At 45.6% G+C, this 24,761-nt stretch overlaps 1 protein-coding gene across 1 annotated transcript in view; it reads right to left on the reverse strand.

Moving 5' to 3' along the window:
- AXDND1 (axonemal dynein light chain domain containing 1) overlaps positions 1-23,610 on the reverse strand; it is a 532,992-nt gene extending 509,382 nt beyond the window's left edge. The window contains exon 1 of the mRNA XM_078643748.1: positions 23,520-23,610. The gene's annotated coding sequence lies outside the window, so the exon portion shown is untranslated. The remainder of the gene's footprint in view (positions 1-23,519) is intronic.
- Positions 23,611-24,761: the final 1,151 nt, after the last annotated feature.

Consider the following 24,761-nt stretch of genomic DNA (forward strand, 5'->3'; position numbering starts at 1 on the left):
GAATAATGTGATCAGGATAGGTGTGTGGGATTTCCAAACCAGCAGCAGCGAAAACAGCAAGGGGTGAAGCAAATGTAAAAATAAAAACAAGACTATTAATATAGATGCCCTTAAAGACAACAGCGGGAGGGAGAGGGTATTAATGCCACCCCGATTCACCTGCAGCAAAACAAAAATAGAATTACTGGCTTTTTAAAACCTCTCATGACCACCAAAAGATTGCCATCACCGAGTTCATTGACCAGCCCACCAGCTGACAACAAGCAAGCCTTGAAGCAAGATAGGCCCCCGAACCAAAGTCAACTGAAGGGCCCCAGCTTGGTATAAAGGAGGCTATTGACAATACAAGCAATAGTTCATTCACCTGGCCCCCGTGCTGGGTTTTCTACCAATACCATCAGTGCATCCGAGGCCCCTCATAGATGGACGATACAGCTACCCGAGGAAGAAAGCAATTCTACAGATGGGGTAATCCCTGGAATTAACACCTCGTAGCAGCCTCATAATAACAGTGATTATAATAGTGGATGCAACAGGGAGGCTACCAACACTCATCCGGCTTAATGGATGTAGCTGACAACTTGCCAGCCGAGTTGCTCCTGTTACAGGAATTGGAATTGATCCTTCTCAGCCCCTTCGGGCCGTCTGATACGAGCCTCAGCAGGGCCCCTATGAGAGGGACAATGAGGGACTATAATCATTTACTTACTCCTATCAAGTTACCCTTCACCAAATCGTACTCATCATCTGAGAAAGCATCTCAAGTACATCCAGAGTCGGCTCCTTTGGCCCAACTTAAGGGAAATTTCTCCCTTCCCACTGGGGTGAAACGCAATGTCGGGGTGAAACGCAATGTCGGGATGATAATGAAGCTGCATATGCTGAAAGTTTGTCCCAAGGATCAGCACATTACTACGGTGGAGGTTTTATCACAGGATGGCCTAATTGACACCAAGCCCCAACGATGATCATTTTATGGGATTTTCTCCTTCACAACTTCAACACGATTTCCTCAGACCTCAAATGCACTCATACAATTTGGAGCTTCTGGACAATCTCTTCAACATTTTAGACGTTCATGATAAGGGCATCAATAACAAATTAAAGGCTTTCAATTAAATGATTCTCAGAGTGCAGGCCAATCTCACAACTAGTTATCATACTTGCTCGTGCTCACCCACACTTAACCTCCTCTCCACTGTTCTGTCAGTACTTTCTGCCATTCTACCTACCATTCGACATACTACCTGGAGGAGCCTATATTGGTGGCACAGACCCCCATCACGGTCACACATGCCACCACTGTAGGTCGGCATTGGTACAGGGTCTACCCAAAACAGCCCTGCGATGTTGAACCCAGTCTTGGGCCCTTTAGTTTGTGCCTCGCTGTCCTCAGGTTCGACGAACCAGGCGTATCATGTCCCCCCTGCACCACAAAGGTCTGTCTCAAAGAGGGAGAGGATAAGGCTGAGGAAAGCCAGAAAGAACCAGGGCATTCAGGGCAAGTGTGTCAGCCTTCTAGGGGCTGACACGGTCCTAACTGCTCGCCCAATACTTAGCCCCACTGCTCGGACCATAGTACCAGCTTTTCTTTATCCCCTCCAACAGAGAGCATGCCATCAAAGGGTTAGCGGAATTATGCCATCTTTCAACCAACTGCTGCCTTAAAGGCCCCCCCAACTTCAAGTCGGGCAGATATTCATAGTAAAGAGCCAACAGCTCACAGGTTCTCTTCTAGTATTGCTCTTCTTCAGCCGGATTCAACCATTTCTGGACACTCCTCCCATGCAAAGGCAGCACCGCCCCATCTTCTACCGTTCAGTTCCTGTGATATACCCTTTACTTCTTCAGAAGGGGCTTTGTCAAACACTCAGCTAGCAGTCCACAACTACTCTGATCCAGAGGGAGTCCCTTTAAACACCTTCCAACTGGCCCGGCACCACATTAACCACCTGAAGGGCTTCATAACCGGACCCCAATATGTCAAGACACAGATGCTTTGCTACCAGCATCTGTCTCAGGAGTTGTGCAATAAGCTTGGGAACGGGGTTCATTTTACACAGAGTGAGTTTGAGCCTCACGCAGGGGCTATCAAGCAGAATCATGGTCACATAATATCACCTGTCTCCAAGCCTCATAGCGGCCCTTGAGTGCACATAAAGAAACTAGTGTTGACCATTGTTCCTAGTAAGCTGCGCAGGCGCGCACAGGGTCTTTTCCAAGCGCGAAGTCTTAGAAAGTGTGCACGTCCCTACTTAGCAAGAGATTTAGACCATTCACCAGCCACGCATTTTAAATGGGAACGCCATGAAAAGTACGGTCTTCAAACAATATGCGGAGTGGAGATGCAGGGGCTCTAAGAACAACAACAAAGCCTCATTAACAAGCAAATGGTCTTTTAAAGACCTGTGAAGTACTCAGGTTCAGCTGAGTCTGTGCCCGGGAAGCTGTCTCAGCCCGAGCTGACACACACGACAGGGGTGGGGGCTGAAGCCCTTTGAGCCCAATGGGCGTTGCGCGCCTGACGTACATGTTACAAGAAACAATAATTTCTCGTTTCTTATCTCTCTCCCCGTGACCCCCTCCCCACATTCCAGACCAGCTAATCAGACTTCATTTCGGGTAAATAATGCAGTTTTTTACTGCTTTTTTAAATGTTTTTGTTTTGTTTCAGAAGATGACTTATGATGCATATGTCAAATTTGTTATGGTATTGCTCTGTTGCTGTGCGGCTTTAGCACTTGGCGCAGTCATTCCTGGCACTGACCTTGTGGGGTGGGGAGGGTTCTGTGTTCAAAAGAACTTTTTGTTTTATAGAAGGTGCTACAGATTTCCTTGGGTGTCCAGTGGTGTCATGCAACAATAAAAGTAACAATATAACTCTGGTGATTAATGCTCCTGCTGGACAGAGCGGAGTTTTGTCTAGTAGCAGTTTCAGCTCACCCTAAAGTAGAGCAAAGGGTTCATGTGCCTTCTACAAAGACGTGTAACATTCAGATCACAGAACTGAGTGTGAGTGAACAAGGAGTAGGGTAGAGTTAAGACCTGCTTTACTTTGAAAGGCCTACTGAATGCTATGAATGTGGATCTACCATTGGGCCAGGAGCAGGCTAATGACATGTAAGCAATGGACCAACCGGTGAGTAGGTGACGTGTGCTGCCTGCTTGAATCAGCAGGGGTGTATTCTGCGCCTGCTGCAGGAGCCTGGGCTTTAACAGAAGCATGCACAGATAGAAATATGCAAGTCTGACTTTAACACTACAAGTTTCAATGTAGCTCTTTCAATTTGTGTCGCTTTGGCAGAGTAAGATCGAAGAGACAGCTGCTGCTAACACATTTGAACACCAAGATATCTGACCTTAGATACTTTGATAGGATACACAAACTGATGGAGGCTTCAGACCATCACTCAAAGAACAGGAGCCTCCACTAAACTACTGGAAATAAGTTGACCTGTTTTCACCAGGATACTTTGAACAAGGTGAGTAACGGGTAGCTTAAACATGATAAATAGAGTAATATATAATACATCCCAAAGATTTTTGAAGCAGCCACAAGACAAAGTAAATAAAAACATATACGGATGTCCTAGAGTAAGGGATTGTACAAGGTCCCTTCTAAAGAGACATGCATCCGTATCCAAATGACATGGTGCTCTACTTGCCTGGTGGTAACTCTAGATGCTAAAACAAAGACAGGATGCTATGGTAGAGATTGAAATTATACCTCTCACAACTAACATCAACAAGCACACAAATTGCTCATTAATGTCAGTTCAGTATCCGACTCAGCAGTCATCATTAGTTTTCTACAGCACTATACGTCATCTTTCTGTCGTCTTAGAGGGTGGCAGCAGGGACATCATATGAACTCTGGGGGGCCTGGGCCAAACGTATTTTGGTGGTTGCTGTTCAGAACAACTTTGAATTTATGATCTATTTTCAGCTCTTTCATGCCCTCTTTGGTCGGGCCACTGACAGTGGACAGGCCCACTGGTCCATATTCTAAATGTGTTTACATCTAAAATGTTGGGATTGTGAGGTGCGTTTTCAATATTGTAACACAGCAGTAGTTCACTAATAGTACTGCAAATATTATCTGTGACATATGAATATGTGAGGTTCTGCTTTGATCTGAAAGAAATAAACATAAACGCATAATTTCTCCGAAAAATGTCTGTTTCAAATACCGTTTTCCTTTAATTTATTTTGAATAAGGGTGATGTGTGAGAGTCCATTACAATCTGTGTAAAAGTTATTCAGGGTCACTAGAGCAAGACTCTCTGCAGAACCGAGCTGGCTCTCTCAGGGGGCCCATTGAAAAGCTGGGGTCCTGGGCCAGAGGCCAGTTTGCCTATGGGTTAAAACGTCTGAGTAGATCTATAAAAAATGAAATGAATGTGAGATAATGCTCAATATTTTTTCGCGGAGTATCCTGATAAATGTATACAAAGACTGGATTTTTTCTTTCCTTTCTCAGGTTTGCGGAGTAATATTGACATATATCACCTGCCGTTCTTGAATGCCCAACCAATAGCATGCTTTGCATTATGTGGCTTGTCAGCCATATTCCAACATTTCAGTCATCAAGTGCAGAATGTGAACCAGGATTCATTCAGTTGAACACTATCAAGTCTAAATCAAGAACTAGACTGGAGGAGAATCACTTGGTTACGCTGATGATGACAAAGGCCTTTCTGTTAAATAGCAATGTTGACCTTGATATAATTTATCAGCACTGGAAGAATGGCATGGAGCAACCAAAGAAGTAAATGTGTCACACATCTAGTGATGGCACTTGACTTGTCTGAGCCACCCTTTCCCACAGTCTATGTTTGGCCTAGATGGGCACATTTCACACACTTCCTCTTAGAAAATACATTAATCATTAATCAAAATGTAACTGTTATGTAAATGTCAACTTGTTAAATATATATTCTCTTGTATAATCTTCCAGCAATTCCCCACAAAATGATCAGTGTTTTAATCAAGAATATTCAGTAAAATCTTACAATGTTGCTCCCTTCCGAGTCTTGTCCTTTTCTAAGCCTGGGGTATAGGTGCAACTAGAATAAACAATTAATGTCATGATGATCTGTCTCCACAGTGCAAAACTGTCACAAGACCCTGTTAATAAGAGCCATATGTGTGAAATGCACTTGTTCTCTATCTCATTGCAAACAAACCTTTTGAGTGGTAATAGCCACGGATTTATAAACTTGCAGGCTGCACTCGCATACTTGGCGCACACAGCGTGGCTGCAGTGCACAGAGATCTTGCACTGCCGCACACAGAGGAAAAAAATAAGAGGGAACATTGGTGTTGACTCCTTGTTATATGTCCAAAGGCAAACATGACACACATAATAGGAGCACTATACTTAAACTGATTGGCACGTTAGAGGGCTTGGAGTAGATAATACCAAATGATCTTGAATTTGTGGAGTTTAAGCCTCATCCCACGATGCAAAGAAAAGATATCTGTAACTTCTTGGTCTACCCAGGATATGCCACTCAGGTCTGAAAGTAAAGAGACAAATTTCAAGACTAGGGCATTGAGGTCATGTTTAGCCCTCCATACTACCTCACCAACATCCAACTACATCTGAGTTCTACTTACATCACTCCATCCCAGTGAAGTAGTCTTAGAGGAGCGGTCAGAGCAGAGCAGCAAAGGAATGATTTTGAACATCTGCAAGTCACCAGCGTGCATACCAACAGCTGTCTTCGGTATATTGTTACAAACACCCTCACTCCCCAAGATGGTAATTTGGGGTGCCGGAGTTCTGTAAAGCATGAAATCTGCACCTGCACTCTATGTCTGGGAACTCAAATGTTGTACCTAGTGTAAATTCGGGAGTACCAAGTGATGAGCCCCTTAGGCTGGCTCTTGGCAACATTCTACCCAAGGCATCCATATGGCTTGCACAACAGGAGCAACTGGAAGAGATTAGTGGGAGTAGTGTGGTAATGCATGGTCGGACATTGAACCACTCTAGGTGGCCACTCTGGAACCGAGCCTTCAACCCCTGTGTCGTAGAAGCTTCTTCCTAGGGACTATCGAATATCATAGATGATTTGGCAAAAAAGTTGTTGTTTCTTTCTTGGAATGTGGCTGGCCTAAGGAATAAGCATCAGAATGCCCCATGGCTTGACTTAATGGTGTCTTTTGGTATTGCTTTTCTGCAAGAAACTTGGGCCACAACACCCATACATTCAAACAGCTTTACGACCTCCCACCTTGCCGCCTCCCCTTCCTCTCTGGTAGACAGATAAGTGGACTGGCAATCTATCTCTCGGTTATGGTTCATACCAGAATTTTCTTTAATAGAGCAGACACACCTTTTTATCAACTGCTCAGCCATTGAATTCACGGCTTCCTGAAGGTTCGGCATTATTAACTTTTACTATAATATCCCTTCTGTTGACAGAGTTATAGTTTCGTCTGGGATTGATACAGACATGGACATCCTAGTTTATTTTAAGAGGAGGTAACAACCAGGGTTTTGTCGGGAGTGGGGGTATTGTTCATTTTTGCCCTCAGTGGTGCTTGCGGGTTCTTGAAGTAGATGGGTCTCCACGAACGCACTTCACTCATGACACTTTTGCTAATAGCCTTAATTTACTCATGATTAAGTATAACAGGCTTTGCTAGCAAATCTAGCAGAAACTAGGTTCCTTTTCGGAACACGTTTGTGGGTAGAGGTTTACCAGGACTTGAGTTCCTCAGTGAGGTTTGGCCTTGGAGGGTAATGCTCGGAGTCTGTTTGGGTTCACAGGGGGATAAGGCAAGGTTATGCTCTCACACCTTTCCTCTTCACATTATTTCCAGATGTGCTGGGACTTGCCCCAAAACGGACAGCATCCCATTGCAGTTCTGCTACATGCAGATGACGAAGTCCTTAAGGAGTGTACTTCCCTGAAACCTAAGCGCCTTTTAGAGCGCTTCACTGCATTTATGGAAGGGCATGACCTCAAGTTCAACATCAGCAAAACTTTTGTCATGTCCTGCAGCTCCAAACGCGCTTCCAAACCTAGAGTCTGTTTGCATGCCAAACCTATCCAAACCACAAATAATTTTGGCTATATGGGTATGGTTTTTAATAATCCTAGGTCCTGGCACCAGCAGTTGGCGACCAGAACTATTGAGCTTGCGTGGAGCACTAACATCACCTTTCAATTTGCAGTTGACTTGGGAGGGAGATCCGGCCCATCACATGCTCACAATCGACCTGGCGAAATGCCTCAGTGTGGCTATCTATGGGGCTGGGATTTGGGGCTTTAATAAAGTTTCCAGGTTGCAGATAAGTGAAAATAGGTTTACCCACCACTTGCTTCCCCTTACCCACAGTATGGTGACTTACATTTGTCTTAGTGAGTCTGGTTTTAGCCCTCTGGAAGACAAAATACGGTCCCGCCCTCTTATGTTGTGGCGACATGTTTGGACTAATGAGGCTTTGGCATTAAACAGAGCTATCATTGAGGACTGCCTGCTCCTCAACCGGGGCCTTGACATTCCCTGGCTGAGGGACATCAAGGACTCAACTCTGGCCTTGTCCAGACCAGAGTTGTTTGAAAATAATTCAACTCTTTCCTCCCTCAGCAAAATGTCATTGAGAGATGTCTTACGCCAAGTATGGGGCAGCAAGGTGGGATAAAGTCAGAACCATGCCCTCCGTAATATCCTATATTGGGCTGGCTGCCGCCATAACTGTCACTTAATGCAGAGCAATAGCAGAATTTCCTTTTATCGGCGTTCAGACTAAACGTCTTCCATCTGCTAGTGGCATTAACCCAATTGCAAAAATTGAGTGTCACCTCAACCCTTGTCCCTGGAATTCGAACTTATTCCAAAGTACTTTACACATTGGTTTTTTGTACGTTTTATTCTTGACCCAGAGCCTGTACCATTAAAGCCCTCTTGAACAAACTGTCCCTAAGAGACTGCATACAGGCACTTCACTCTCTCCAAGGGTAAGCTTTCTGGGAAACCATAATGACCGATAATGACCGTGTATACCTATCTAAGATTGGTAACAAAGATTAGGAGGTCCCAGGGGAGTAGTGGGGATGTTATCCTAGGGCCCTGTATTGACCAACACTTCACGACATTATGATATCACAGCTCTTTGAATTCTCCCTGTATTTGGATTTTATATATAAGTTAATGCCTGTGGGAAGAGCTGTTGTATTATTAGGGAGGGGGGGGGGGGTGTTTTTCTGACTTTGCACTTTATAATTTTATTTTTCAACAGACGTGTGCTTGATACGAGTTGACTGTTTCTATTGATTTTTGTTATTGTACTGTGTCACAAGTACTTTAGTCAGAGTCCCCTTGTTGCCCTTCTGCCATTCTAAACAACAAAGGGTTGAAGGCCTTTGTATTTCTCCCTAAAATAAGGTCCAAGACCAAGGTTCTGGGCCCCGGGGATGTGGATCCAAAATCATGCCCGCTACCGCGGGTTGCATATTTGATCACCCTGATTTGGGACCTACTTTTATAGAGTCAACACCTGCGGTGTCTCGGTCCGTTGGCCTCCCCCCCCGCCCCCCACTGCGTTTATTGTTGATCTCTCAGAGGGGTTAGTTAGATAGGTAGAAGCACATAGCGGACCCTTTGAGGATTTGGTCCTCCTTCCTTTCCTTTCGATTTTACGCTGTTTATGTAATATTGCCCCTAGGAGACTATTGGGGATTGTCAAGGAAGGATAGTGCTCTTTTGGAGTTGTTTTTATTTTGATTTTGTTAAAGATACTTTTGGATAATATTCACATTTTAATATTAGTTTTTCTCACTGTTATTTTATGGTCTATTTATTTAGATCGAATAAAGGTAATTCTGACTAATTATTGTTGACAACTCAGTACTCAAGTCAAATTAAACATTTTAAATGTATGTAAAACAGTACAATACAAAATAAAGATTATAAATATATAGAAGTAATAAAGTTGTGGCTAACGTATATATCTCTGGCCAATACATAAATTATAAATGTAGAGGTTTAATAGCAGGCTACTGTAACACTAAAACTGAAAATTATACATAGAACTACATTCCTTTTTACCTAACCTGTTACTCACTCCTTCACCACATCCCTACCCTTTTTTTATACTAAAGTATGTTATTTCTGCTATTTTACAGGGGATACCCATTCACACCACCTTCCATGACACTCTTTTCTTGCACCTTCGTCTTACATCAGAGGGTCATGACGGACAAGAAAGTATCGAGTGCCCTGATTTTATTAGATCCGTCAGCAGCATTCGATACAGTCAGCCACAAAATCCTCTTGACCCGACTCGCTAATGCAGGTATATAGGGACTCGCCCATCAATGGCTTAAATCCTTTCTGGCCAATCGGACTCAGAGGGTGCAGCTGGGCGATCAGGTATCAACCATCGGCTCTCTGACTTGTGGTGTTCCGCAGGGCTCTGCGTTGTCCCCCCTGCTTTTTAATTTATATCTGCAACCGTTGGTGGAGGCTCTGAGCCAATTGGGTTGCCAGGTTTTCAATTATGCAGATGACACTCAGCTCCTGGTACGGATCAACAACTCCAGTTCAGCTCAGGAACACATACAAGAGCTACTACGCTTTACAGTGAACTGGATGACGGAAAACTCACTTAAAATAAACCCAGATAAGACGGAAATTCTGCTCGTCCCCCATATCAACAGTCCATGGTGTAACCTGTTCTGGCCACGAGAGCTGGGTGCTGCTCCAACCCCAGTCCCAGTGGTAAAAAGTCTGGGAATTAAAATTGATGCAGAACTTTCAATGACTAATCAAGTGTCTGCGGTGGTTGGCACTTGCATAGGGCTTATGAGATGCCTACGGAAACTTGTTCCCCTTCTCACTACAGCCTCTCTACAGGCAATTGTCTCTGCTATAATAATGTCCAGGCTGGACTATGGGAATGCCCTTTACATTGGCCTCCCTTGGAATCTGACAAGAAGATTGCAGGTTGTGCAGAACGATGCGGCACGCCTCATCTTCAATTTACCAAGACGGGCTCATGCCTCTCCATTGCCCTTGAAACTGCACTGGCTCCCTATTAAGCAACGTGCAGTTTTTAAAGGCCTCTGCATCGCCCATAAGGCCATTTATGGTCAAGCCCCGTCCTATATTAAGAACCGGCTGGAAAACTACGCCCCTGCACGAATGTTCCATTCCTCTGTGGCCTGTCACTTTGTCACTCCACGCTTCCATTCTACTCGCAAAGGGGGTAGATCTTTTTCCATCTTGATACCTCAGCTCTGGAATAACCTACCCGAACACCTGCGCCGGGAACCAGTCCTTCTTCCCTTCAGGAAAAAACTTAAGACTATCTTGTTCTTGGTGGCAGCGACCATGATATAAGTCATCCTCACTAGCTCATACGCACTGTTTGTGGTGAATTTCTCCCCTCGAAGCGCGAAGAGACCTGATGGTGAACCTGCGCTATATAAAAAGCTAATAACATAACATAACATAACATCATCATTTACACCTTCCATTACTCTAACCCTAACACAAACCCTAAAGGTGATCAAAACCTAGCCCAACTTGTCCCATGCCTAACCAGCCTTGTCATCCCACTAGCGATGTGCACTGAATCAGTCCCGCTTGGCTCTAGAATTCTAATATGACTGTCTTGTTCCAGATACTGCCATACCCACTGTCCCTGGGCCAGACTCCGATCTCTACCGCTCAATAAACGTCCTCATTGTAAGTCAATTTTACTTATTTAATCAAGGGGTATGCTATACTGCTATGCCCCCCCCTTTGGAATAATAATGTGATTATTCCCTCAATCTCTGACCTACAGATTTCTCTTTACTAAGTGAATTCCTTTCTTTAAATTTCCCATTCTCAAGAATTGAACAATTCTACGGAGAAGCGAGTCCTGTCTGTCATCCACATGATGAGCATCAACCAGAACGGTATGCTCTTTGGTGTGCTTATTCCCTATGATTAATTCATGTTGTCTTTTGCGACTAGTTGAGCAACCATTAAAACAGTTCTCTTTGACATATATTAATTAGGTTGCCTGCCCTGCACCCTGTCCTGATGAAGACCCCACAGCAAGAGCATCACTAATCCCTGCGAACTACTGAGGGTCGAAACGTCGACAATAGTTCCCTATTTGTCAGCTTCACGCCAATATTGTGACATTAAATGTAATTTGTGAAGCATGATACATGTTGACTGATGCTTTGAACCGACGGTCTTTTGTTTTGTATATTGAAATTCATATACAGATGTACCTTTGATATTTGATTGATTTTACTGTCACTAATCCCATTACCGCACAATCCTCACCTATTCACTTCCCTCCTCCCCCCCTTTGGGGCACTGTACAACCGTTTATAATCTGCAATCATTTGATAGTATATTGAATATACCCATCCCCATTGTGAATAAAAACAATGAGGATTCATTCGTTGTTTCTCTAAATTCTTTAACAAATTGTATGTTCACTGTTACACTCACGCTGGGACCCCCCTTCTCAGTACTAACCTGCACTTCAGTCCTAACCATAATCCTTACCCAATCTTAACCAATACACCTTACTTTACACATCACTAAAACCACACCTTGTCCCTAACTCTAATAAAACCTAAACTTTTCCCTCACCCCAAACCATTAATCATTTTCACTTTTGTCTTTTTTTGTATGTTCTACTTTTTTTGGTGAAATTTTAAACTTTTCTGTCTTTTCTCTAATTATGTAGGGGCTCCAGGAGAGCCTGCCAGAGGGCTTTGGAATGCGGATTATGGCCAGTGCATGTGCGCCGGGCGCGCGCTCACCATTTGCTCCCCTGCCTCCCCCATCAGACTTGAAAGGAAGCCGCTCGCACACCACCATTTGTCTGAGCCTCGCCATCAGACTTCAAAGGAAGCCGCTCCCCCGCTCTCCCGCCCCTCCCCCCCATCAAACTTCAAAGGAATGCACTCCCGAACTTACTGGCCTCACTCTCGCGAGCCTTTATCTACTTGTTATACAGCGCTTGTTATCACATTGATTCTGCTTCTTAAAGCTTAACGCTTGGTATGAGTCGTATTAGAATGCCTCCCGTTAGCCTTGGGCCTAGCATTGAGGCTCGGAGGGTACGTGGTCGATAGGACATGCGGGGTTTTGAATCTGTCACCTAAAGGCTGCGCGCAGTGTAGATGCCTTAACTCAACATGCTACCACCCTGACTCGCATCCTTGAAAGTCTAGTATATTTCTCTAATTTCACACGTTCCATTTCTTATTGTTCTCACTGGATGTCATCACTTTTTGTTCAACTGTTGTAACAACCTCCCCCCCCCCCCCAAAAAAAAACATTTCTTGTCATTCGTGCTCTCAGTGCTTTACCCTTTTTGGGCACCACCTTATCCTGTCACATTTTCTACCCTGCCATTTCAGGTCTCCGTTCGAACCCCTCCATATCCATACTCTTCTTTATCTCGTCGCTCCTGCTGTCAACAATATAAGCTTTTGTGTACACCCCCCCCCTCCATGCACTCTTTCTGTCCCCGTCATTGGTGTTTTAATGTCACAGTTTTTGTAGCTGTAAGACGCATTGTTTACAGCGCTTGAAAACACATGAGAAAGTCCAGCGCAACAAAAAGATCAAGTTAACGCCTGTGTACCCATTGTGACGTTTCATTACCAGCTCCCTTTGTTTCCTCTACTCCTGCTTTAGCTCCTTCAATTGTTCTATTTTACGTATTTTACAACTGTATCTAGTCCGTCCTGTTATCTGATTGGACCAACAGCATGTAACACTGTGTCTTCTTCCTCATTTATTCACGCCACCTAAACCCCTTCAACCTCAGATGATACTGCACGTTTCTAGTATATGGCCAGAGTGTTATGGGCCCTAGTGAAAGGAAGGAAATGCACCCCCCCGCACTCCAAGCTACTGCTTCAGTAATAAAATACAACAAAAGGATACAGCATATTCCAGCCAACGTCGCCCTAAGCACACAGATCATAATATCGCAGCATATGTTGCATCAAGCAGGCATCTGGCGCAGTGCGGACCTCTTAAACTCACGTTGGACATCCTGCGCTATGGAGACAGCGCTTCTAATAGCACCATTTAGGTGTTTCTAGTCACACCCTACATCATTCAACTCTCCATTGAAACCATGGCTCCCCTTGCTCATCACTACAAACAATCCCCCCACCCCAAACACTCCTCCAAATCCTACAGAGCGTGGCCCTCACCCTGCACTCACCCCAACTCAAAGGCACCGCCTCCCATTCAATCCATCCCCACTTTCCAACCCAGGCCACCAGGCCTTCACCTCCCTCGTAAAACCAAAGCCTCATGACACTATCTGCAAATCTCTACACACCCTGCCTCCCCCCATCGCCTACTAAAGTTCAGGCTTCACAAACTGTTGTGTATGTTGATAGGGGTAAAAAGAAACACAGGATTTACATAAAAGTGCAAATTTTGCATTTTTTTTAAACTTATTTTTCTACACATCACAACATCATTGGGGGGTCTCGCTGCTGATGCATTACGAGCCCTTGTTTCACATGACACGTACACAACTTTTTCATATTTTCATTAAAAAGCACGGAAGCCCATCCTTGGGTGTGTGGTCATTAACCAATGCACCCGAAGTAACAGTAGATGGTGTAGCACCCAGGATAATGTGCTGCATGCATAAATACTTCAGAAGGTCCAAACGGCATCATCACCAGTAAGTGCATGCTTCCATCATGCACACACACTACTAGTTGTCTGTGCACGCTTCCATCAGACACACACCACCAGCCGTCAGTGCACGATTTCACCAGGCAGACACACACCGCCAGCTGCCAGTGCACGTTTTAACAGGCACACTCCTCCAGCTGTCCGTGCACACGTTCACCAGGCATACACAACACCAGCTATATTTGCATACTTCCACAAGGCACACACACCACCGTTTGTCAGTGCACATTTCCACCAGGCATACACACCACAGCCATCAGTGCACGCTTCTAGCAGGCAGACACACCACCATCCGACCCACCTAATTGTTAGACAACTATTTTTTTTATGTATTGTCTTTTACACACTTTTGTTAGGCTGATCTATTTTAGTACACATTATGCTGCAATCTGGCGCTTATGAGTTTTTTTCTGGCACACCTCTAACCCCAATTTAAGGAACTCTCTACCTTCCTCAGACAGGCTGGAGACCAACTTCCTGTGATCCAGGAAGCTTTTCAAAGTGGCTGTTTATTCAGGCTTTTGATTAGTCTGGGCCCTATTTACTCTCCTTCCTGGTTGTCAAAGCGCCAAAAAGCTTTCCTAACATCCATAACAAAATTGAGATCCCACAGTAGCATCACAAAGGGGTTTGGAGAAAACATGTATCAAACCTTTTAAAACCTCATCACAATAACCGATTTAAACAAGGATGGCTGGTCAGGTAAACGCAAAAAATCCAAAATGGCTGACATCAACTTTAATGGTGCCTACTACAAGTCCTTGCTGGGCCAAAGACAAAAACAATAAAACATCAGCAACGGGTTTGTTTTACGGGCTCCACATCAGGCCACAAACTTGTCACAGTGCCCTCCATAAATAGATGTTTTTATTTAAGGGTGCCTGGGTGTAGTAATAACATACACGACCTCAGGAGATAGATGGAATGCAGTCAGATGCTGTCACTCAATCTCCACGCATGGAGCTGTAAAACATTGCCCTGCTGCTGCAGCATTAGGTACTCCTGAGCAGTAACCTGATTGGGGCACAGATGCGCATGCCTTGGAGTGCCGGGTACCATACTATCAAGGCCCAATCCGAAGCCACAAGGATGAACCGGAGCCCAGCCTTTCCTGAACTTCTTCAGAACTTCAGGCGGGACAGACAGTGGTGGAAAGGCGTACAAGCCTAAATGCATTTTGTAGAGAAAGCTTTCTTGGGAAGGAATTCCAGTGCAGAAAAATTGTGACACACTGCATTCTCAACAGTGGTGAAAAGACCTAACCAAGGTTCTTCCAATTGTCGAAAGATTGCCTATGCCACCTCAGGATTTAGTCACCATTTGGGATCTGCCAGGCGTAGTCAGCTGACTTTGACCGCCCTGGTGTGAAAGATCCCAGCAGGTGGTTTATGACCAGGGATATGCCCTGACGGTGCAGCCAACTCCAGAGAAGAGCTTCTTGGCACAGGTCCCAGGTCTCCACTCCTCCCTGCTTGTTGCAGTACCACATGGCAGTGGTATTATCAGTCAGAACCAGCATCAGCCTCCCCTTGATGGGAGTGCAGAAAAGCCTTCTACGCCAGGCAGATGGCCTGTAAATCCTTAACTCCTACAGATTGATGTGGTGTTGTGTGTTTGCACCATATACCAGAGCCCTCGGATCTCCCAGGTGGCCTCCACAGCCCAGTAGTGATGCATCCATCACCACTGTCAACTCTTGGTGGGGAATGGAGAGAGGTTTGCTGCTGAAAATGCGGTTGAGCAGCCACCACTGTAGCTCTCTTGGAGTCTCATGTGAAACCTGGATGGAATCCAACAGGTTCCCTTGGTGCTGGGTACATTGGGAGTTGAGATGGAGCCCCTTGGCACTGTGGACAGGGATGCATGAGGTCAATAGGCCAAGAAGCCTAAGGGCCACTCACATTCAGATCCAAGACCATTTCTGAAGTATCAGGTTCATAGTTCGAATGTTCTGAATTTGTTGCAAAAGAGGGAAGGCCTAAAACTGCACCATACCCAAATTGGCTCTGATGAAGGTAAGCCTCTACAAAGGAATTAGGTGTGACTTTGGCAGGTTGATATGGAACCCCAATGAGGTCAGTAGGTTCGCTATCATCTGGTGGTGGTCTACAACTACCACGGAGAGCCCACTTTCAGGAGCCAGTCTTCGAGGTAGGAGAAATCCACTATCCACAACCTCCCAAAATGTGCTGCCACCTCCTCCATCACTTTTGTGGGCACTCGTAAGGACAAAGGGGAACACGGTAAATTGGAAATGCTCCTGGGCCTGTCCTGAATCATAGGTAATGTCTGTGGAACTGCAGAATTGCTATCTGTATCTTGCAGGTCCAGAGCTACCATCCAGTTTCCCAGATCCAGGGCAGATAGAACCTGGGCCAATGTGAGCATCTTTGTAGGAAATCCGCCTTTTCCGCAAAGTCATCCCAGATTTGTCACGTTTTACTGGACTCTATTTTTGCTGGCTTTAGAGCTCTGTGCATTTTACCCTTGATAGCCAGTGGTAAAGGGCCTGCACTCCTGCATAGCTACAGGGAGACACGTTGCAAGAGGTCTTGTCCTGGAAGTACCAAGCTACTGAGTGGCAACTGGACCTAGTCTGAACCCTGATATAGGCATCTTTCTGACACCCTGAGAGTCTCTTAGTGCCTCCCTTGAGGTACTGGGGAGTGTGGAAGTGTACTCTGTGGTGGGTTGGGACTTACGGGACTTAGCCAGAAGATAAAATCTTTGCCCAGGACCTACTTTGTTGGTGCATCCAACCATGGCTCCATCGAAGCCAGCCTTTAGGTACATGGAGGTCCAGGTCTACCAGGACCATACACTTAAATCTTTGAAAACATTTCTATGGTTCCCTTTTTTGTATTTTTGCCATGTCGGTTTCCTTTTCGTTATTACATTTCACTCTACTTTTCTAATTCAGTTTGGGATTTTGTTTTTATTTGCATTTTTACTATTATTTTATTACTGTTTTGGTACTGCATAAATACTTTAGACATTGGCCTAAGTTAAGCCTGTCTGTTCTGGGCCATTGCCACTGGGGGGTAGACTCAGGGTAATTTAGTGACTTGCCGGGTTCACCCTTCATGGTTTGTGATAATGCCTTGAAAGTGGGCAGTTGGCCAAACCAAATTTCTTTCAAGCTTGAAAATGCACTTCTGCAGGAAGGCATATCGAGAGTGGAGATCCAAAGCAGAATGAAAGCCTGCATCCTCTTTTGGCACGCTAAAAGGCAAAAATAACACACTGTCTCTATTTCAGAGGCGACCACCCTCCATGTGGTCCCTTTGGGCAAGAGGGTATGCACTTCCTGCAGTAAGACTGCCAGGTAGCCCTCGAATAGCAGTTCTGCTGTAGGTGGATGTTGCTGTAGGTCAAAAAGGAATAGTATGGCGTAGTCCTGTTATAAAATTTGAAGGACCCGGATGTAATCTGTTGCCACCCCTGGGAAAAAATTTAAAACTAGCCTCCTACAAGGTGGTCGTGAGCCACTACAAGCAAGATAAAGTGGCTTGGCGGCTGGTGGACGGCTGAAAAGGTAGGTGTTGTGTCCCTGTTGACCAGCACATTGCCTGCCTTATCCCCGTCATGAAAGGGCTGGGGTGCTTGATGTGATACAGGAAGGATTGTCTGTATACCTAGCCTCTGTAAAGGAAAGAGTTTGCAGAGGAAAGTGCCTGGTTGTAGCCGAATAGCCTAAAGAACATGCCTTGGCCCAGCTTCCTTAGAATGTTGAAGGATAGAATTTGCTTTCTTGCCAAATGCTCCTGGGTCTACCCTGAATTACTTGAGACCTGTCAAATGGCATATCCATAAGCAAGGTCTGGACCTCTCCAGAAAAAACACAGATTGTACCGTCTGCCCTTCCTAAGCAATCGGTGGTGTCCAAGTCAGACTACATGACATATTTATGAGTAACCTGGCAAGATCCCATTGACCATGTGTATATTGGCAAAGTAAACAACTGGTGTTGACCAACTTCATGGCTGAGCTGCCTGAGAACAACGTATGTTTCCCAATTGCCTCAATGCTTTTAGACACTGTCTGTGGGAGTCGCAGGAAAAGGGTTGGGACTCATTTTACTGGTGCACACTTGAACCATCAGGCTCCCAGGAGTGGTATACTGAGCCAGAATATCAGGGTCGCCTGGTTCCAGCCTGTGGCATTTGGCAACCTGCCTGTTCACCGGTGGGCAAGAACAAGGCTTTGCCAATGTGCCCATCAAAGTACAGTCAGGGCCTCATTGAATGGCAACAAGGGCTCAGAGGAATCATGCCCCGCTGCAGAACCAATCTAAGGACGTTAGTTTTGACCGTCACAGATGAGTTGTAGGTCCAAGACATCTGCTGCACATCTTAAGCACTTGCCTCATTTGGAGGTCCAGGGGGAGGAATCCACACAGTAACTGGAGATATATCAAGCACACTGGGCTCCTGCAAGAACACGTACAAACTGTCCCCATCGTAGTACAGGGATAAGACGTTATCATCATCAGGATTGGCATCTCCAAACAGTGGCAGGCTCCAATAAGTCTGAACCAAAAAGCTGGTGGAGCACCTGACAGTAGTTCTGCAGCAGAGGTAACATTTTGTCCGAATCAGATCGAAGGGGACATGGCGATGTAAATTCCAGACACAACCTCGGTCAAGGCGGAGACATAAATGGAGGCCGCTGCAGATACTTGGGGCTCAAAGGCATGCCATATGGAGCTGTGTAACCTAGCCTCTCGATCTGATGTGATGTCACTAATGACCATGGGAATTTGGGGAGAATCAGGACCAATTGTGGAATAGTCTCCTCGGTATATCAGGAGAGAGACCAAGTTGTATGTTTATGCCCTTGTGACTTCTCTGGAGCTAAAGAGCGGTGGGATGGGAACGATTCATGCTTAGCTTTTTTGTGTTTCCTTTTCGATTTGGACGTACCCAAAGACTTCGACAATGAGGAGCACCAGTCGCAGGAACAAACTCGGGCGCAGGTAGGTGCTTGTGACTTCGACATGAGGAGGGACTTGCAGAGTTTCTTTCTGTGCTCAGCAATGTACAGCTTCACTTCATGTTTTCAGATTGTCTTCGGGTTAATGATGGTGCATTTCTCATATGACTTAGAGCCATGACCTGAACCCAAACTTATACATCGTTAGTTGGGGCTGCCACGGACAACTTTTTGCGATACAAAAGGGGATGATGGACGGAGTGTTTGAGCAAATCAAACACTCACCCCCAGTCAACTGATCTGGGTTTAATCCATCACCATTCTTTAGCTCACTCAGCCACCCCAGTTCAGACATGGCCATATGCAAATCAGTCTGACCCTGTGCCTCATGTATTCAAATCAGTCTGACCCTGTGCCTCATGTATTCAAATCAGTCTGACCCTGTGCCTCATAGACAACTTTTTGCAACAGTCCGGTTATAGTTTAAACCATGTTGTTTTCAAAGGGGACGATTTTCATTTCGGCAAAAAAAAGTTTGTCAAACAATGAAGAAAAGGAACAGCAGAGCGCTGCATCTTCATCTCAAGGCATGGAAAGAAAATAACAAACATTATGCATAGGGGTGGCATCTGGATCAGCTCAGTTACTTCCCAGGCAGAAGAAAGTCAATATGGAGCTTCATGGCACCACTAACTGGCACACAAGAGCAATGTCGTGAAAATTTCTGGACCCAGTCTGACTCCTAGGGATTATTCTAAAGGTGAGGAATCTGAAGCAAGACATATCGATCAGAAATCTATGACCTCTGCTACTCTTTCACACATCTCTCCTCAACTACCCTTTGTGAGCCCTGATGTCAAGGTCTCTGTCTGCTTCACATGTCCCTCCCTTAAAAAACGTGCCAGCAGTCTGGCTTGGCTGTTTGTGAATGCTAGGGTATCTGAACCTTCATAAACTTTCCATCAGGCCATCGTTTTTAGGTCTCGCCTACGCAGCGCGCATGCATTTGTTTTATCTTGTAGTATTTAATTTGGTTTTACTGTTTGCAATGGTTTTAATTAACTATGCAAATAAACTTGATTCTATGATTCTGCATAGGAAAAAGACCTTTAGCAATCGAGTCAGTTGTGAGGCCAAAAACGTGCACACGTTGCATTGCTTTCAATGGCAACGCGTGCACGTTTGGCAATTTCCTTGCGGGAGCGAGCAGCAGCGCCATATGTAATCAATTATCGCACCTTGCTGCTCGCTGAGCGCAAGGGAATCACGCAGGCTCTCTCCCCTCCCCCTGCTGCCGTGCGAGGTGCGTGCGCTTGTGATTCAAAGACTTGTTTCATGTGAGGTCCACATGATGGCTGCATGTAGGAAGCACCCTTAGGGCAAAGACAGAAATAACAGATAAACCTACTGCCCTTCTGACAGCACCGTGGATTCGTTGCACGATATAGTGGGTATATACATTTATTGTATTGCATTGTGTAGCGCCAAGTATGACAGCTAATGAATGGCCTCTCAGCGCTTTGTGCATAGACTTTGGATACACTGGCAGAGAACAGATTAATGCATGTGATGGAAGCAAGTAACGGACATGTAGCATGGCATTGTTGGTCTGGTGGTGCAGTGCGGTCAGTAGCGGGGGCCTCACGAAGGGGTCCTGGAGGAAGAGTGGTTCTGTGGCATCTAATGCTGCTAGTATATAGCAATGTTCCCAAATACACCCGTAACCCCTTACTGCGCAGACCCGGGGGCTGTGAAGGTTGCAGTTTTCGCTTGTGTTTGGGGAGTGGTGGCAGAGAGCTGTCACCAGCAGGGCACCAACCGCCTGTGAGCCGGAGATGGGCGAGCCTTCTACAGCTGGCAGTCACGACGGGCCCTCTTCCCTAGTCCCGAGGGCCTGTGGCCCTCCAGAAGCTGGTGTTTTGAAACCCAATCTGTCTGGCAGCGCATACACAGCAGACACGAGCAGCTGTGTCAGGAATGTTTGCATTTGGACGGGTGGCCTTGTGTTTGTTGACGCTGGGGGTTGTGACACCTCAGTGGGGTCTCCTGTTTGCTTAGAGCCTAAATGCTGTCCTTGGCCTGAAGGGCAGCGCGCCTGGCACACGAGCACGTGTATGTGATGTGGCAGCACTCCGTGAAAGGTCAGCCACCCTCCACCCAGGGCTCTGTTTTAGCGCCAGGACACCTCCGGGTAACAGTGCGCTCTAAAAATGTGAAAATAAATAAATCTGTGTGCAAGGTACCCTGGATACCAAGGTGACAGAATGTGGAACATTCCTCTAACTCTGCATACCTTTGTCATGTTGGATATCCTTGCTTTGTAAAACCCTATGTTACATTTGTGGCTTTCTCCAAAAAATGGCAGCGCTTGGAGTGCGTCCCAGTGTAATACCTCCCCCAACAGGGGTCCTGTGACTTATCCCACAGCTGTGGCTGAGAGCACATGCAGTGCGCACCGGTGCAGACTGGCACAAGGGTGTGCACCATCCTCACTTTCGTTTTGCAGGGCAGACTCCCCTTGGCGCCCCGGGCCATCACGGGCTTTGTATGTTGTTTTATTTATCAGTCCTGACCGCGTAGATGCCAGTCCGCCTTGTCAGAATGACCAGCGATGCACTTCTACATTGATGTTAAATACAAATAAGATACATTATGCTTAGCTCTGCCACAGCACATTGCCTCTACTCTCTGCGGCCCCCCCGCTCTAACTTTTTTGTTATGTTTTATATTATTGTATGTGAAAGTTTTAACACTTTTATTAGAGCTTTCACATACAATAATATAAAACATAACTAAAAACATATACAATCTAGAAAGCAAGACCTATTGGCTATGCCATTGCTTGTTTAATGTCAGGATCTAACAATGAAGGCTCAGATCAGTGCCACGGTGTCTTCTAGCTTTTACCAGCTGAGGAAAATTAAGACGATTGCCCGCTTCCTTACTACGGAAGCCCTTACCCTGGCCCTGTTGGCGTTAGTCATCTCTAGGGTGGACTACGCCAACTCTCTGTACGTCAGAATCCCAGCTTACCAGCTTAAAAAACTCCAGCTGGTCCAAAACCAGGCTGCCCGCCTAATATATCATCAGCCCAGGCACCACCATGTCCGTCCTTTGCTAAAATCACTACACTGGCTCCCGGTGTCCGAGCGCTGTAAATTTAAGCTAGGCTGTACGATCTTCAAAACCCTATTGGGTACTGGCCCGTCCTTCATCTCTGCCTTACTGCACCCGCATGTGCCTTCACGGAACCTGCGTTCCTCTCACCTGGCTCTTCTTAAAGTCCCGAGATTTAAGCGTAAGAGACTTGACGGTCTCCGGTTCTCGTTCTTGGCGCCCTCCTTATGGAACTCTCTACCCATTGAGTTGCGACTTGCTCCCTCTTACAATCACTTCAGGTCTTTGCTGAAAACTTTTCTTTTTCACTTGGCCTATGACTAATCCCTCTGGATCTCATAATTTCTTTCTCTTTTTTTTTTTTCTTCTCTCTCTCGCTATTGCTTTCTCCCCTTCACGCCAAAGCGCCAAGAAACCGTATGGTGTAAGCCGCGCTATACAAGTGCTTTTCACATCACACATCACATCACACACAGGCTTTTTTCATTCTGTTAGAGTAGGCAGTAGGGACCCACTGACTTGTGCTCTGTAGCATCTTTGCAAAGACTTTCAGCAAGAGGCCACTGCTCAACGGAACCTGCAACACAAATGAGCTGCCACCAAAATGAATGATTATTTCAGACAGTACCTGCAATGTCCCTTCTATAAATTAATAGTTTTCATTTGGGCCCTGCCTCCTTGGCACCAGTCATTCTTCCTTCCTAGTCTGTTTTCTACACACTTTCTGTGTGGTACTTTTGGCAGAGAGATAACATCCATATGTAACTTCCAGATCCGTTGGAAATTTTCAATTTGTCCGGTATTTGCAGGGAACTAACAATTCCGCAACTGCGTCACAGACATGAATGATCTCAACATATTTACTGGGCTCTGGATAGCTTGCTTAAGTGGAGCCCTACACGTGAATCCTTGTACCAAGATGTTTTATTTGTATTATATTCATTTAGGGACTCATGCTTTTTATTGTGTATTTGTTTTCTCATTGATGTCTTATTTTAAATAAACTAAAATGCTGGTTGGTGCGCCATTATTGTCCGTGAAGTATAGAAATATGTGTTAGTAAAGCTGTTTTTATCTCTTGAAAATTCTTCTGATCAAATAAAATAAGTATATTCACACACAAATATGGAAACTGTACTTACTACAGACACACAAGCTACTCTGCACAGTGACAGCTTGCACCCAAGCGTTGTTCTCCACGCCTTAATTGGGTCCATTAAGACTTGACTGTGACATCAGTGATAATTATGGACCACGGAATATTTACTTTTCATTAGGAAATGTGTAAATGCCGTGCAATTTTAAATTTGAGTAAAACATTTGTAGTTGTCTTCGAAGGGAAAATCTCAAACAGCACAAAAGTTAACGGGAAAGTCAATGACTTGAGAGAGTTAAGGAGATTCAGCCATCCTTGGAGTGAGAGGTACTGGTGAGATCAGTGTTTAGGAATGTGAACGATCACAACGCTCAATTGTTGGTAGAGCCACCAGGAGGACACAGTTTCGAACGAACACGTTACAGCTGTGCATGGTGTTTTCGGATTAAATCCTGCAATTACCTCAAACACTTTAATTCCTACAAAAGTATTTCAATCACCGACGATTCAGAAAGGCAGCAGTCTCACTCCATCGCAGTTGTACTTTAATATATTCTCCCCAAGCCCCCCCCCCCTTTACAGGACCCCTTTAAATCCCTGGCTGAAACAAATCTCGCTTCCCCCTTTTACGTGATAGCTGCTCTCTGTCAATCTCTGCACGATTCTGTGTCCCACTCACCTGCTCCACTCCCTCCCAGTCGCTCCTCCGCCCCCTGACAAGTCTCCCCCCTGCGGTCTCCGCCGCAGGACTCCTCGCCGCGCCTCGCGGGCCGCGGACTCCAGTTTGTCAAAGAACCATGGCAACCGTACACAATGGCTGCCCGTCTGCGCGCCACGGCAACGTCGGGGCTGCCCCATAGCTACGGCTAACCTGGCCACCACTCCCTGGCTGGGTGCAGGCCAAAGAATCAAAGCTGCGCGCTCCCTTGTGCCCCTCCACTGCCTGCTGGAGGGTAATTCAGGGCACCACTGCAGCTCCCTGCTCCAGTGCTTCAATCAAATCCCTGCCTGGGACAGCACTTCCTGTCCGATCCTGCAACTCCAGACTATGCCACAGGGAGGCGGCACACGCACACTCATACACCACGGAAACGTGAAAGTAAATTCGTTAATTTTTCAGGAATGGCATTTGCATCAGAAATGAACTGGACGGGGGGTTAGTTGGGGGGGGGGGCTGGGGAGTTGGGAGGGGAGACTTGTTTACTATGATTGTTCCCTTTGTTTGCCTACGAAGATGTGACGGATTGCGATCCTGTACAAATGTATTGATATCTCGCAGATACCTCTGGGATACAGAGGTCTGTGGCTCCATATGTGATCTGTCAATAAAATCTGTTTTGAAGAAAAAAAAGAAATGAACTGGACACATTTCAACAATTAATATTGAGAAAAAATAAATCAAGACGTCCAACAAACGAAAATACTCAGCATATATATGTGAAAATAACTGTTTTACACAAAGGCAAATCATTGCTGGAGAAGCAATACCTACATTTGCTGCCATGTGGCCGTAGGCTGCCAAACAGCGCCACGCCACAACCAGCCTTGTAAACACACCACTTGAATTTGCATTCTGGGATTTCTTATGAACTCAAACTTGCAATGCTAAAAGTGTAAGTACAAGTCTCCAAATCATAGACGGGAACAAGCTGCCTTTGGAATGAGGGAAGGACTCTTTTCAGGGGGTGATCTCAGAGTGGAAAAAAAATATATATACCCTACTTAGTTGTATAACATGTAAAAATAACATCAAGCAAGAACTATAAACAGGAAAAATCAATAATGGTACGGGGCTTAAGGGCTGTACTAATGTACTGCACGCTGTAGCGCCGTAGCACTGGGGGTGTGGGTGGCCTAGGCCGCAGAGTGGGGCCTAACTGACTGTCACAGAAACACACAGACACTAGCTGGCAGTTAGGGC

The sequence above is a fragment of the Lissotriton helveticus genome, chromosome 1_1, assembly GCF_964261635.1.
Source record: "Lissotriton helveticus chromosome 1_1, aLisHel1.1, whole genome shotgun sequence".
Taxonomy (NCBI): Eukaryota; Metazoa; Chordata; class Amphibia; order Caudata; family Salamandridae; genus Lissotriton; species Lissotriton helveticus.